Raw genomic sequence first — 12717 nt, 5'->3', positions numbered from 1 at the left:
GAAAACGACATATATTCCACGGATTGTATGATTGTGGGTGGACAGTCGGTCGACCCCCCTGAAAACATCAAAACATTAACACATCATTAGAATTTGGGGTTGTTTCGCAACCATTGCTTCTATTACCATCTTCCAATCCAACATATTATATTTTCTTTTTTTTTGCGGGGAAACATATTACATTTTCTTAAACATATACTAATGTTTTATTGTTATTTTAGTAGATGAACCCACTATACACGAGATCTAAGTTGTCGTCAAAATATGTATATTGCACATACGGGCTCCTCACATGGTTGGACATGAGATACATCTAAGTGGCTCGGGTGGAAGTCCCCGTAACCCTCCAGCCTCCCGTAACCCTCCAGCCTTCCCAGCCCTAAACGCCGCCGCCGGTAGCGCCGCCGGGGCAAAGACCCTCAGGGCGTGGCGGCGGCGGGGGCCCTTCCTCATCGACGCCTGGTGGACGGCGACCGGATCTCCTTCCTCGACGCATGGCGGGCGCGCGGATGGGTTGGGCGGCGGCGGCCTGCGCTGCGCCCCCTTCTCCCGTCGGCTCTCCCCTGGTGGATCGGCCGGCGCGGTTGGGATGGGCGGCGGCGGCCAGCGCTGTGGCCTCCCTCCTCCCGTGGGCTCTCCGCAGCACTCCGGCAGGGGCTAGTGGTGGGCGGCGGCCAGGCTCATGGCCTGCGCCAATTTCCCCCCCGCCTCTCACCGGTGAGTGGAGGCGATCTCGGGCTTCACCCGCGACACGAGGTCGCCCGGGGCAGCAGCCTTGGGTACGACGGTGGAGGTGACCCTCTTCTTCGCCGGAGAGGGTCGGCCTGCGGTTGGTGGTGGTGGATCTATCGATCTATCACCGCGTTCCGGTGACAACATGGAGATGCTTGGAAGCCGGCGACGGAGTCGCCGGTGGAGGGTTGGAGTGGCCAGCCCGGGATGGTCGCCGATGTGGGGGTCCGACCTGAATAAAGGCGGTGGTCCTAGGGTCTCTCTTGCGTGAAGAGGAAGACCTACCGGAGGCCTGGACTCGTGATCTAGTCGGAGTGTTGAGTTCCGGAAGGCTCCGCCGGCGAATGTAACGGTGCTTTTGCCCGGAGTTTGTCGGATCGGTGGTATTCGGTCGTGCGCACCCATGCTTTTATTCCGACCGATTGGTTCTGGAGGGAGCGGCGCGAAGCTCTTTTTTCTGTGTTGACATCAAGTGACTATATGGATCCATGATGAAAGTCGGAAGAAGAGAAGTTCATGAAGACCGGAGGGGAGGACTAGCTAAGGGAGGTTCAAGTCTCCGCGCTGTTGAGGGACTTGCTTGGTGTTCCGGGCTTCACAGCAGCGGTATGAAAGTGGGGGCGACAACACGAGTGAAGTTCGAGTCCTACCTTTCGAGGTGAAAACCCAAGGTCCGGCCTTAACCGGTTGTGCCCGGCAATGACCTTGTTGGAGGTATTGTTTTGAGAGCGGGGACTATCTTCGGTGGTGAAAACCTAAGATCGTTGATCGGGCGACGATGGTGTTAGCGTACTGTTCCCTTCTTGGAGGCGTCGTTTTTGGAGAGTCTGTATTTCAGGTGTTGTCTTGGCGGTGGATGTATTGCTGTTGTTAGGCCCGAGATACTATAGCGGGACTTTTGTTTCTTAGTTTTCTTTTCCTTTTTTTGGCTGTGTGCATCCGTAGTGCCATTAGGGTGGTGCGTTGTTGCAGAGGCTGGGTGTAATTGGTATCGTTTTGATATTAATATATTCCCTTTATCGAAAAAAAATCTAAGTGGCTCGGTAAAAAAAAACTCGCTAAAAGATAAATATTTTTTTAATTATTTATTATGAATTATAATACGTGCGTGGCACGTGCACCTTTACTACACTACAACAAAAAATGCATGTAGAGACGTCTAATTTATGTGCTAAAGACGCTTTATTTCATCTCTACACGAATGTAGAGTCGCTAAGTAAAACGTCTTAGAAGCGTCTCTTTATGCACCGTCTCAAGATATGTAGAGACGCTATGCTGAGCGTGTTTAGGAGACAATGAGACGTTGATAAAGCATCCTTACTGCCATATAGACGTTTTATTTGATGAGCTTACTCATCGCCTCTAATCATGTTGAGCCGCTTTATTGCGTCTTAAATAATTGGAATGCATTTTTTCATATTGTTTCTTTTTATTTGGTATTGCTGATAATTACCGATTGAAATCTGGAAGTAATTTGTTCTATTACAAACGACAAAACAGTATAAAATTACAACTCACTGTGGGAAAAATATATTTATTTCTTAAGAGCAATAGTATTTTACAATCAAACTCTAGATCCATTACAAAATGAAAATCTGATTCCACCGAACAAACTCCCTTAAATCCTAAATACATTGTGTACCTAGTTAACATCTATCTACTATATATAAGCTTATGCATACAGTTAACAGTACATGATCTCCCAGGTCGCCATCTTAACCTCTCCTTAGATTTCCATGATACTTTTATTCTACGGCTTCAAAAATCATCGGAACCAGTTACCCTGTACAAAAAATCAAATCAAATACAAATAGATTAACTAGAACACTTCACTAGGAAGTCTCACTTCCAATAAGAGATATCTACAATGTATATCATTATAAACATATGAAGAGTAAATATTGTGTTGAACATGCATGAGATCACTTTCTAGAAACTAGTGACTAGCAAGAACTATGGTTTTTCTACCTTGTCAATTTTGTTCTCTCCTCAAATAGAGACAAGTTTAAACAGACTCCTATCTAACCATCAACATATCCTGCAGTGGCAAAACAAGACAACTGGATCATAACAAAATGGAACTTCATAGATATTCATTTATTCCCATGCTCAACAACCAGGCATTAACACAGTAGTAGCATAACCGAAGTATATATTATCATTAGAGGCAGTATCCATAACAAAAAAAAACATAATCTCTTCACTTCGATATTCTAGCTTATTGTTTGCAAATGCAGACATGCTTTAATATTCAGTGGTAATAGTTATAAATATTAATTAATACATATGGGTGTGGTAGAACATGTGAAGTTTCAATATGCGAAGCATCTCCATGTACATCGAATAGAAGGGAAGAGTGACAAACCTTGCCAAGCATTGGTGTACATCAGAAACAGCTATAATTGATGCACTGCCAAATTAAATCAAAAGGTTGTAACCCAGCCTGCAATGCATCTACTAGAATAGTCAGAGTTCACGACATGGAGATAAATCTGGTGGAGGTTACGTACCTTGTTCCATCATTTGGAATTCTGGACAGTAATAAAACTTCATCAAAATAGCAGTCTAATATATATTTAAGCCCAACTTCACTAACCTGATGCCAAGTTGCAGCAGTTAACTGGAAACCGAAAGTAATTTCATCTCAGTAATATTATCGAACACCTCATCTGTATGCACATAGGATGGAAGGCAACGATGATCTAACCTGCGGATCTCGCCATGTGCGAACTAGCAATTCCGTTGGCTGCGCAAATAAAAGGGTGCTTCACGAAGGAGAGGCGGAATTGGTCGCTAGCTGCCGCGGGAACGCCATGACCGCTGGTGTCGGTAGAGAGAAAGAGTGCTAACTCCTAACCTTGATGTCCATGGAGAGAGAGGGTCCAGGTCGCAGAGGTGATGGCAAGAATGGATGGCGGCGAGAGGAGGAGCAGGAGGGCTGGCGCTCTGAAGATCGGCGGCGTAAAGGAGTTCGCCATTTTCTTGTGGATGGGAACTGGCGGCGGTAGTTTGTTTTGCCCATCTCAGATCTAATCAGGTGGTAGGAGGCGCAAGTTATTTTCTCTAACTCAGAGATGGGCAGCAAACTATTAGGGTTATAATCGTGGTGCATAACCATAGATGAAACATGTGACGTTTTGTACAACGTCTGCAATAACGTCTCTACATGCTAACTGGCTCTGAATTTTAAGACGAATACACGAGCGTCCTATGTAGAACGTCCCTATGTGACTGTTTTCTTGTAGTGCTAGTGAATGTAAAAGGGGTGTGTTTAGCAGTTTTCTATAATTTTGTTATTTATGTTGTTTTTTGTTAATGCTGATATTCCCAGAATGTTTTCTATCATTGCAAGAGTCTGCCTTGGGTGAGCATCAAATACTTCATCTTCATACCGATTTATTCCTCAATCATACTAACTATGGCTGTCCCAACTCATATGTGCAGGGCTGTCGTCCAATTTGTGTGCAGCTATATCACACTTCCACTCCATGCCCTTGTATCCCAGGTACCAATTCACAGTGTTGAATAGCTATGCAATTTGACTTTCTACTGACACTTCACTTTGATCATCAACTGTCAACACACATTATCCGTAAATTTGACAATTAACCGGGGAATGTTTGTTCTCCAGATGGGATCTCAGATGAAGCGAACAATCTTCGACGAGCAGACGGCAAAAGCCCTAAAGAAATGGCACAAGGCGGTGGTGAAGAAGAAGCATCAGCAGCAAAAGGAGTCATCACATGCGCCCTCCAAGACTGCAACCACGGACACAACCGAGGCAAGCCGGCTTAGTCAATGCTAGTTCGTTGAGGTGGCGCCGGTGCAAAGGCACCTCCACCGCTACAAGACCATAGCACACGTTGGCGCCACCAGGCCGCTCTCGGATTCTGACTGCTCTGACACGGACGGCGAGACACAGACGAGGTACCTCATCCCGCCAACGAAGCAGAGGAGCCTGGATTCAGAGGTGCGTGTGGATGTGGACGCTGCAACTCCAGATCACCATGATAGTTTCTCCTTTCCGAGGCTGCCGCATTCGCAGAACGTGCCGGAGAAATGACCAACCGCTAGTCGGTCATGATTAGGAATACTAACTTATGTTTTAGATTAGTATATCATCATACTGTTGAAGTGGTAGGGAACTTCAGCATATATTGTTGAAGTGGTAGGGAACTTTACAGAAAGTGCATGTTGTGATAGTAGACTAGAGTACCATTTGAGTGCATCAGAATTTCACAGGTACTATCAATGGAAGAGTCTAATTCTCCCTTGCTGACGAATAACTTTGTTTTTCGTCTGGTTACTTATCATGTGAGCATCTCAAGTAGATCTCTCAAAATTTCTGAACTTCAGAAAAACTTTTTTTTTAGGACAGGCATATAGGAGATCTCTCAAAAATGCTTAACTCAAACTTTTCAGAGGTCCACAAAAACAACTCTCCACCCTAACATGGTTTTTGGTTTGAGGGAGCTAGAGGCAAAAAATTATTAGTTTCTTCCTGGGGGGGGGGGGCATGGTAACTGATGCAGGGGAAAGGGAATCGGTGTCGCCTACCCCTAGCCTGCCAAAACACGCCAGAAGCTAATGCTCATGACAGCGCCTCTTTCCTTCCCCGATTCAACCGCGCCCGGCTCCGATTCTGCTGAGGTACGTAGCCCATATTGCGAATAATTGCAAAGCGAGCTCCCAGGCGGCGACTGCGGAAATTTTTTCTTGCTCCAATCTCCGGCATCTGTGCTGGGCCCCTCTTCTTCCGCTTGCCGCTCCGGCGGTAGGAGGGAGGGGACCCCGTTTTTTGCATGGTACTTAGGGCTAGGAGTTCTCTGGCATGGCGCGCCGTTGGGATGGTGGGAGCGGCGCCCGGGCAAATAAATATGCCGCAACTCTTCTCCCACACCAGCGCTGTTTTTCATGGCGGCGTCTCGGAGTTGGTGGCACTGTGTGCTTGCCGATCTTTCAGATCGGTAGCTTTAGGGTTCATGGATGGTGTCGGCGAGGCGGCCAGGGCTGCGGCTGTGGTGGCGGTTGAGGCGCCCAGGGATAAGGCTGTGGCGGCGATGGAGGAGGCGCCCAAGGCTGCGGCTGTGGCGGCGGTTGAGGCGCCCAGGGATAAGGCTGTGGCGGCGGTGGAGGAGGCGCCGCCGAGTCCAGGAGTGCCTGTCGAAGGGCTTCATCCGCCGACAGGCCCGGCGGCATGACGGCGGTGGTGTAGCGGGGCAGCGGCGGCTGCACAGGCGCGTCGTTCTCGGAGACGAGGACGTCGAGCTTCGCCATCTCGTCGTCCGTCATGTTCTCCGGGAAGTCGAAGTTGCGGCCCTCCACCATGGCTTGCTGCCATTCGTGGAAGACGACAGCGATGTAGTCGTCGCTGTCGTCCTTCACCTCCTCGCTATGGTACGCGAGCGCCTCGATGTCGTCGTCGTCGTCGTAGGCTTCGTCGTCGTCGTCATCGCGGTCGTTGGCGTCGTTGTGCTGCGTCTACTAACGACGCGTCGGCGCCTGCTGACGACGAGCCGGCGGTGCAGGGCCGAAGGGATAATCCCTGTCGCCCATGAAGCCCGCCCTTCTTCTCCTATCCGTCTCCATCGACAGGTACGTACGCCAACTCTCCGAGTCGATGGCGTACGCCGGATCGGCGCGGAGGTCCGCCGGCAGGTACCGCCTCCGTCGCCGGATCTCCGCGCTCCGATCAGGCTCGCGCGCAGGGACTGGAGGGATGGGCACCCGGCGGCAGCTGAGCCGCCAGCCGCCAGCCGCCAGGCAGCTGCACGCCGGACCAGGCGTCGTCGCACGACAACCATTTGCCGTGCATGAGCCTCCCCACCGTGACGGGGAGCGGCAGCAAGTGCCAGAGGCCTCGAAGTCGTTCTTCTTCCCCATGGCGTTGCGGCGGTGGTGGTGCGAGTGGAGCTGTGGGCGAAGGAGCAACGCGGCCGGTGGACTTTTAAGGGCGGCCGCGCGCGGGATACGATGCCATTGAAGGCGGCGCAGAAGCCCAGCCGCCGCCCACCAGTGCGCGCGCAGAACAGGCAACCGCGCCATTGATGGCGAAGGCTGCGCGGCGTAGACGCGGAAGCGCTGACCGCCGAAGCGGTGCCCTCGATGCAGACTCGCTGCCAGGCGGGCCCGGTGGAGACGCGAGAGGACACTTTGCGCGTCCGCGCAGCGTCCGCAGAGACGCAAACCTGGCGCATATTTGGGCCAGGTTTGCGTCTCCGCGGACGGTCCGGTCACTTTGCGCCGCGCTGCTGGAGAGGGTGCCAGACGCATTTTCGGTCAAAGCGGACGCAAAACGGCGTCTTGGGATGTGCTAGCGCGTGTGTGAGACTCCATCTAAATCCACCACTTGAGAATGAGAGCCCCCCTCCCACCCCCTTGCCGGTGACCCCTGTTCGCCTGTGATCTGTTGCCGTCACTGCCGCTCGCCGGAGAGAGCTCGCCATGGGATCTCCTTCTTCCTCGTCGCAGTCGCGACGGTGGGCGGACTACACCGACGGCGAGGAGGAGGCTTCGCCCAGGTCCTACTGTGAGGTGCTCCGCAGTGGAACGCCGCCGGTGGGCGCGTGCTCGAGGGCCCCGCCGCCACCTCCGCCCGGGCCACCCCCGTCCGGCCCCCGCAGACGTCTAGCCCTGGGGGCGTGGTTCCGCAGGCGGCCGCCGCGCGCAGGCCTAGGGGCGTGGATGATGGATTGCGCCGCCTCGCCTCCACGGTGGTGCCAGGGCCGCCTTCTCCGGCGGCGGCGAGGATGCCGGCTCGTGGTGCCGCGCCATGGATCGCGGCTCGCGGCCGCAAGCGGGCACGGAAGTAGCATCAGACGTTGCCCGCGTGGAATATCCGCTCTGGCCTCCCCACCAACCTCGCCGGGGCATGCTTCAACTGCACCAGGACGTGCCACATCTTGGCGGACTGCACCTTCGAGGCGGTGTGTTTGCGCTGCGGTGAGGAGGGGCACCATGCCCGTGAGTGCCCTCAGAACCGGCGAACTGGCGGCGAGCGTCGTGGCGACGTGCGGGGAGAGCGCGCCGCTGGACCATCTGCTCCCGCGGAGCTACCCGTTCATCAGCGGCTTGGCCCTAGAGACCAGGCTGAAAGAACATTTCCCGCCCTTTTGGGTTTTGTGTGTTTGATGTCAACACTAGTTATATTTCTATGTGTGTTGATGTAGACAGGTACAGGTTTTCGAGAAATATACTTGATCGGTGATATGGTATGGCTGTTCTGAAGTTCTGAAGGTATTTTTATTTCTAGCGGAAGTTCCGACCCCAGCTGGCGGAAGTTCGCCCAGATGCTTCCGGCAGAAGCCCTTCAGCGCAGTTCTGTTCACAGGTTTTTCTCTCTGGCCGGAAGTTCCGGTGATGCTGGCCGGAAGTTCCGGTCAAGCGGAACTTCCGCCCAACTTCCGGACAAGTTCCGAAAGTCAGCGATTTGTGGCTCAGTATGTCCAGTATGCTTTTTCTGGATTTTCGGAACTTGGCCGGAACTTGGCCGGAACTTCCGGTCACCGGAAGTTCCGCCCTAGTTCCGCCCCTATCTTTTCTGACAGGTTGCCTGACGAAGAATCTTCCTGGCGGAAGTTCCGGCCCTCCTGGCCGGTACTTCCGGTGCCAGCCGGAACTTCCGGTCCTCCTGGCCGGAACTTCCGGTGTTACGAGAAATGGTCCAAACGGTCAGATCTGAGAGCTCCAATCATATAAATAGCTCTCTTCTCCAAAGGGACAAGTTGCTCAATCATTGCAAGAAAAATCTGCCAAGCTTCATCACCATTAGAGCCACCTCAAGAAACACAAGATTTGCAAGATCTCCTTCCTCCCCCAACCAAAGCTCTTGATCTTTGGAGATTCGAAGGAGAAGCCACCGATCTACATCCTCACCGAAGAGATTTTCATTTCCCCCTCATTTGTTTGAGGGATCTCATGCTAGTGTTCCTATTTGGTTCCCTAGTTGATTTGTGTTGATGTGTTGTTGTTGATTGTTGTATTGTTACAGATTTGGGAGCCTCCAATTCGGTTGTGGATGTGTGCCCCAAGAACCTTGTAAAGGCCCGGTTTCCGCCTCGAGGAAATCCCTTAGTGGAAGTGGGCTAGGCCTTCGTGGCGTTGCTCACAGGAGATCTGGGTGAAGCCTTCGTGGCTGTTGGTTTGGCTTGCGTAGCAACCACACTCCTCCAAACGTAGACGTACCTTCTTGCAAAGGAAGGGAACTACGGGAATCATCTCCGTGTCATCGCGTGCTCCACTCTCGGTTACCTCTATCCTATTCTATCTCCTATATATTGCGTAGCTATATCTTGCTTAGTTGATAAACTTGTCATATAGGTAAATTCACTTAGTTGCATATCTAGAGAATTTACCTTTGTGTCAAGCCTAAATTGAAAAAGAACTAAAAATTGGTTAGCACCTATTCACCCCCCCCTCTAGGTGCGGCATACGATCCTTTCAATTGGTATCAGAGCCTCGGCTCTTATTTCGGGCTTAACCGCCTAAGAGTATGCCGGACGATGGGCCTTCGGAAGAGGCCGCTAAGATGGTCACCATGGAGGACATCAATTCGTTGAGATCCTCCATGGATGCTCAAATGGAAAGCATGAGAAAAATTATTTCCGAGCTTTTGACTCCGGTCCTTCCTAGGGCTCCCACTGTAGAGGTAAAGGACACGGGTGTGTTAGAAGAGGGAGGTGCTTCGGCATTACCCTCCTCTACCAAACCCGTGGAAGGTGATAACTTAAACACTATCAAATCTCCCATTGCATCTCCTAGGGGAACTAGTGGAGGTGAGAGCTACAATCGAGTAGCTCCACCATTTCTATCTACCGATATACCGGTTCCCCATCCCCATTTGAACATTCGAGGCGACCCACCTAAGTTTTCCGTTGAGAATTTCGATACTTGGCAATTTGAGTTTCGCTCTCATGTTTGCAAGTGCCTCCAATGAACTTTGGAGAATCATCTTGGAAGGCTTCAAGCCCTACAACCCCGACAAGTTGACTAGAAGAGAAGCGGTTGATAGTCAACTCAACAACACCGCCTTGCACATGATTCAAACTAGTGTGGGGACAAAGGATTTGCCTCGTGTTCGGAACCACCGCCAAGGAAGCTTGGGAAGGTTTGGCCGCTAGTTGCATTGGAAGTGAGAGCACGAGAAGGAACAAGTATAATGCTCTTCGGAATCAAGCCGAAAGATTCATGAGGCTACCGGATGAAGATCATCAAGTCATGTATGGAAGACTTCTCACCGTTGCCGATTCCTTCCGGCTTATTGGTGCCACCCACATCAATGACTCTTGGCTCAAGGAGAAGTACATTGAATGCATGATGCCGTTTGTACCCATTGATGTCAAGACCCTTGTTGGGAGAGAATGCTATTCCTCTCTCACGTCTCAAGAAGCCGTGCACGAGATGCAAGCCCTCAAGGTGCTCGAGCAAAACTCTCATGATTCTCGCAATCGTGCCATTGGTATGTCAAAAGGGAACAATATTGCCTTGATGGTCAACCCCGTAGAAGAAGTGTACCCTCAAGAGCAATATAGGGCATCTTGGAGTATGTCCTATCCGGAAGATTTGGAATGCCACTACCATGATCACATGGCCTTCCATGCAAAGTCCTTTTGGGTTGACCCCTCCAAGGCCAAGGAAGACAACATCAAGAGAAACCACAAAAGTGGGTTCACTAGCTTTGGTCCAAAGACAAGATCATGCTACAATTGTGATGACAAGCGCCACTTCATCGCCGAATGCCGTATGAGAATAGAGAGCTTCATAATGGAAGGCTCATTCCCAAGGACAAGAGCAAAGACACAAAGGGCAAATATTCAAAAACCCCCAACAAGAAATTATACAACAACAAGACCAAGAAGGGCAAGAGGCCCTCAAGAGTTGTGCTAGTAACAAGGGAAGAATATTCTTCCGATGAAGTTGAAAGTTCTAGTGGTGATGAAGGAGAAGAAAGCTCAAAGGAAGTGGCCGCCATTGCCACTACCAACATTCCCTCTTCATCTCTCTTTGAGTCCCCCAATGAGAATCCTCATATCAAGAATGCACATTGCTTCATGGCAAGGTCCTCCTTGGACACATCTATTGTGCTATCAACTCAAGAAGAATATACCTCCGGAGATGATGATGTTGATGATGAAGAAGATGCAACCTCTAATGGATTGGTCGCTCTTGCCTCCCTCTCCACTAACTCTTCATCACCAAGTGAATCCCCCAATGAGGTCATTCATGTGGAGGAAGAAAGTTGTCTCATGGCTAAATCCTCCCAGGTATCATCTCCTAGCCTCTCTATGCCTAACATATCTAGTGATCTAGGGGTTGATGATGCTAGTCTAAAAGTGAAACAAGAAATGCTAGAGTTTGATGAATTCATTCTCAACCTACAAGGTAACACTAAAAAGCATGTTTCAAATCTCATGGCTCGTATAGCTCAACAAAATCATACTCTTGAGAAAAAAGGTCAAATAGAGAGAGAGAAGACTCTCTTGAAATCCATGCTCTTAAAAATGCTCTTGAGGAAAGTCAAGAAACTATAGCTTCTCTTGAGGAGAGGCTAGAAACTCTTGAAGAGCCTCAAGATAAAATTAACAAGCTCACTAAAGCTAGAGATCTTGCTAGGGCTAAGACTAAAGTGCTTAAAAAGGAAAAGGCCCAATTTGGTGTTGATCATGAGAAACTTGTGAAGGATCTAGATGAACTAGACAAAGCTCACAAAGCTTTGAAGAGTGAATACACTCTCCTATCCAAGTCTTATGAGCAACTTCAAATTAGGCTTGCTTCATATGATGTGCCTAGTTCCTCTACTCCTTCATGTGATCATGCAAATGTTATTGAGGAAAATGCTAGGTTGAAGGATGAACTTGCTAAGGCCTCCTCTCCCCAAAGTAAACTTTCTTTGGATGATCTTTTGAGTAAGCAAAAATCAAACAATGAGAAGGAGAGCCTTGGTTATGGGGCCAAGGCAAAGAAGGCAAACAAGCAAAAGGCCAAGCCCGCACAAGAAAAGAAGAAAGGTATCACTAATGGTGAAGCCCCTAAGGGCAAAACCATTAATGATGATGATGCGGGAAATGCTAACCCTCACTATATTTTATTTAAAGATTATTATGGTGATGTTTATGCTAAATATGTTGGCCCATATGATGGTTATGTTGCTTGGTCTATTTGGGTCCCAAAGACCCTTGTTGCTAACAAAAGAGGACCCATTGAGAAATGGGTACCTAAATCCAAGAATTGATCTCATGTAGGACTATGCCGCCGGAGGTTCAAAATGGGTACTTGATAGTGGATGTACAAGTCATATGACCGGCGGCAAGAACCTCGTCAAGGAGTTGAGGCCCAATATAAATGATATCACCGTCTCCTTTGGCGATAATTCTACATCTGAGGTATTGGGTTTTGGCAAGGTTGTGGTTGCCCACAACATTACTCTTGTGGATGTCATTGCTTGTCAAAACCCTTGGTTACAATTTGCTTTCCATTTCCGCCCTTGGCAAGATGGGTTTCGCCGTCTTTATTGATAATGATATTGTGGTCCTCTTGTGGAGCAAGACTCTAAAAGTCGCTTTCGTTGGGTATCGCGAACATAACTTGTATGTGGTGGACTTTTAGGGGACCACCACTTCAAGTGCGATGTGCCTATTCGGAAAGGCGGATGTGGGTAGGTTGTGGCATCGCCGCCTAGCCCATGTCAACATGAGAACTTTGCAAAGTCTTCACAAGGGGAACCATATTGTGGGACTAATGGAAAATGTTTCTTTTGCCAAAGATCGTGTTTGTAGGGCTTGTGTTGAAGGCAAAATGCATGACTCTCCGCATCCAAGCAAGACTATCATCTCTTCCAAGAGGATCTTGGAGCTCCTTCATGTGGATCTCTTTGGTCCCGTTACTCATGCAAGTCTTGGTGCGAAGAAACATTGCTTGGTTATTGTTGATGATTACTCAAGATACACTTGGGTCTACTTCCTCAAGACGAAAGATGAGACTCAACAA

General features: G+C 49.7%; 1 long non-coding RNA gene across 1 annotated transcript; it reads left to right on the top strand.

Moving 5' to 3' along the window:
• The first annotated feature begins 4072 nt into the window (after positions 1–4072).
• Positions 4073–5009, top strand: LOC124706061. The gene is made up of 3 exons (XR_007004260.1): positions 4073–4096; positions 4177–4237; positions 4364–5009. It is a non-coding gene; the product is annotated as an uncharacterized LOC124706061 (long non-coding RNA).
• The last annotated feature ends 7708 nt before the right edge of the window (positions 5010–12717 follow it).

Source organism: Lolium rigidum, chromosome 4 (assembly GCF_022539505.1).
Source record: "Lolium rigidum isolate FL_2022 chromosome 4, APGP_CSIRO_Lrig_0.1, whole genome shotgun sequence".
Taxonomy (NCBI): domain Eukaryota; kingdom Viridiplantae; phylum Streptophyta; class Magnoliopsida; order Poales; family Poaceae; genus Lolium; species Lolium rigidum.
Note: the sequence above shows the minus strand (reverse complement) of the source record. Positions and strands in the feature narration are given on the sequence as shown.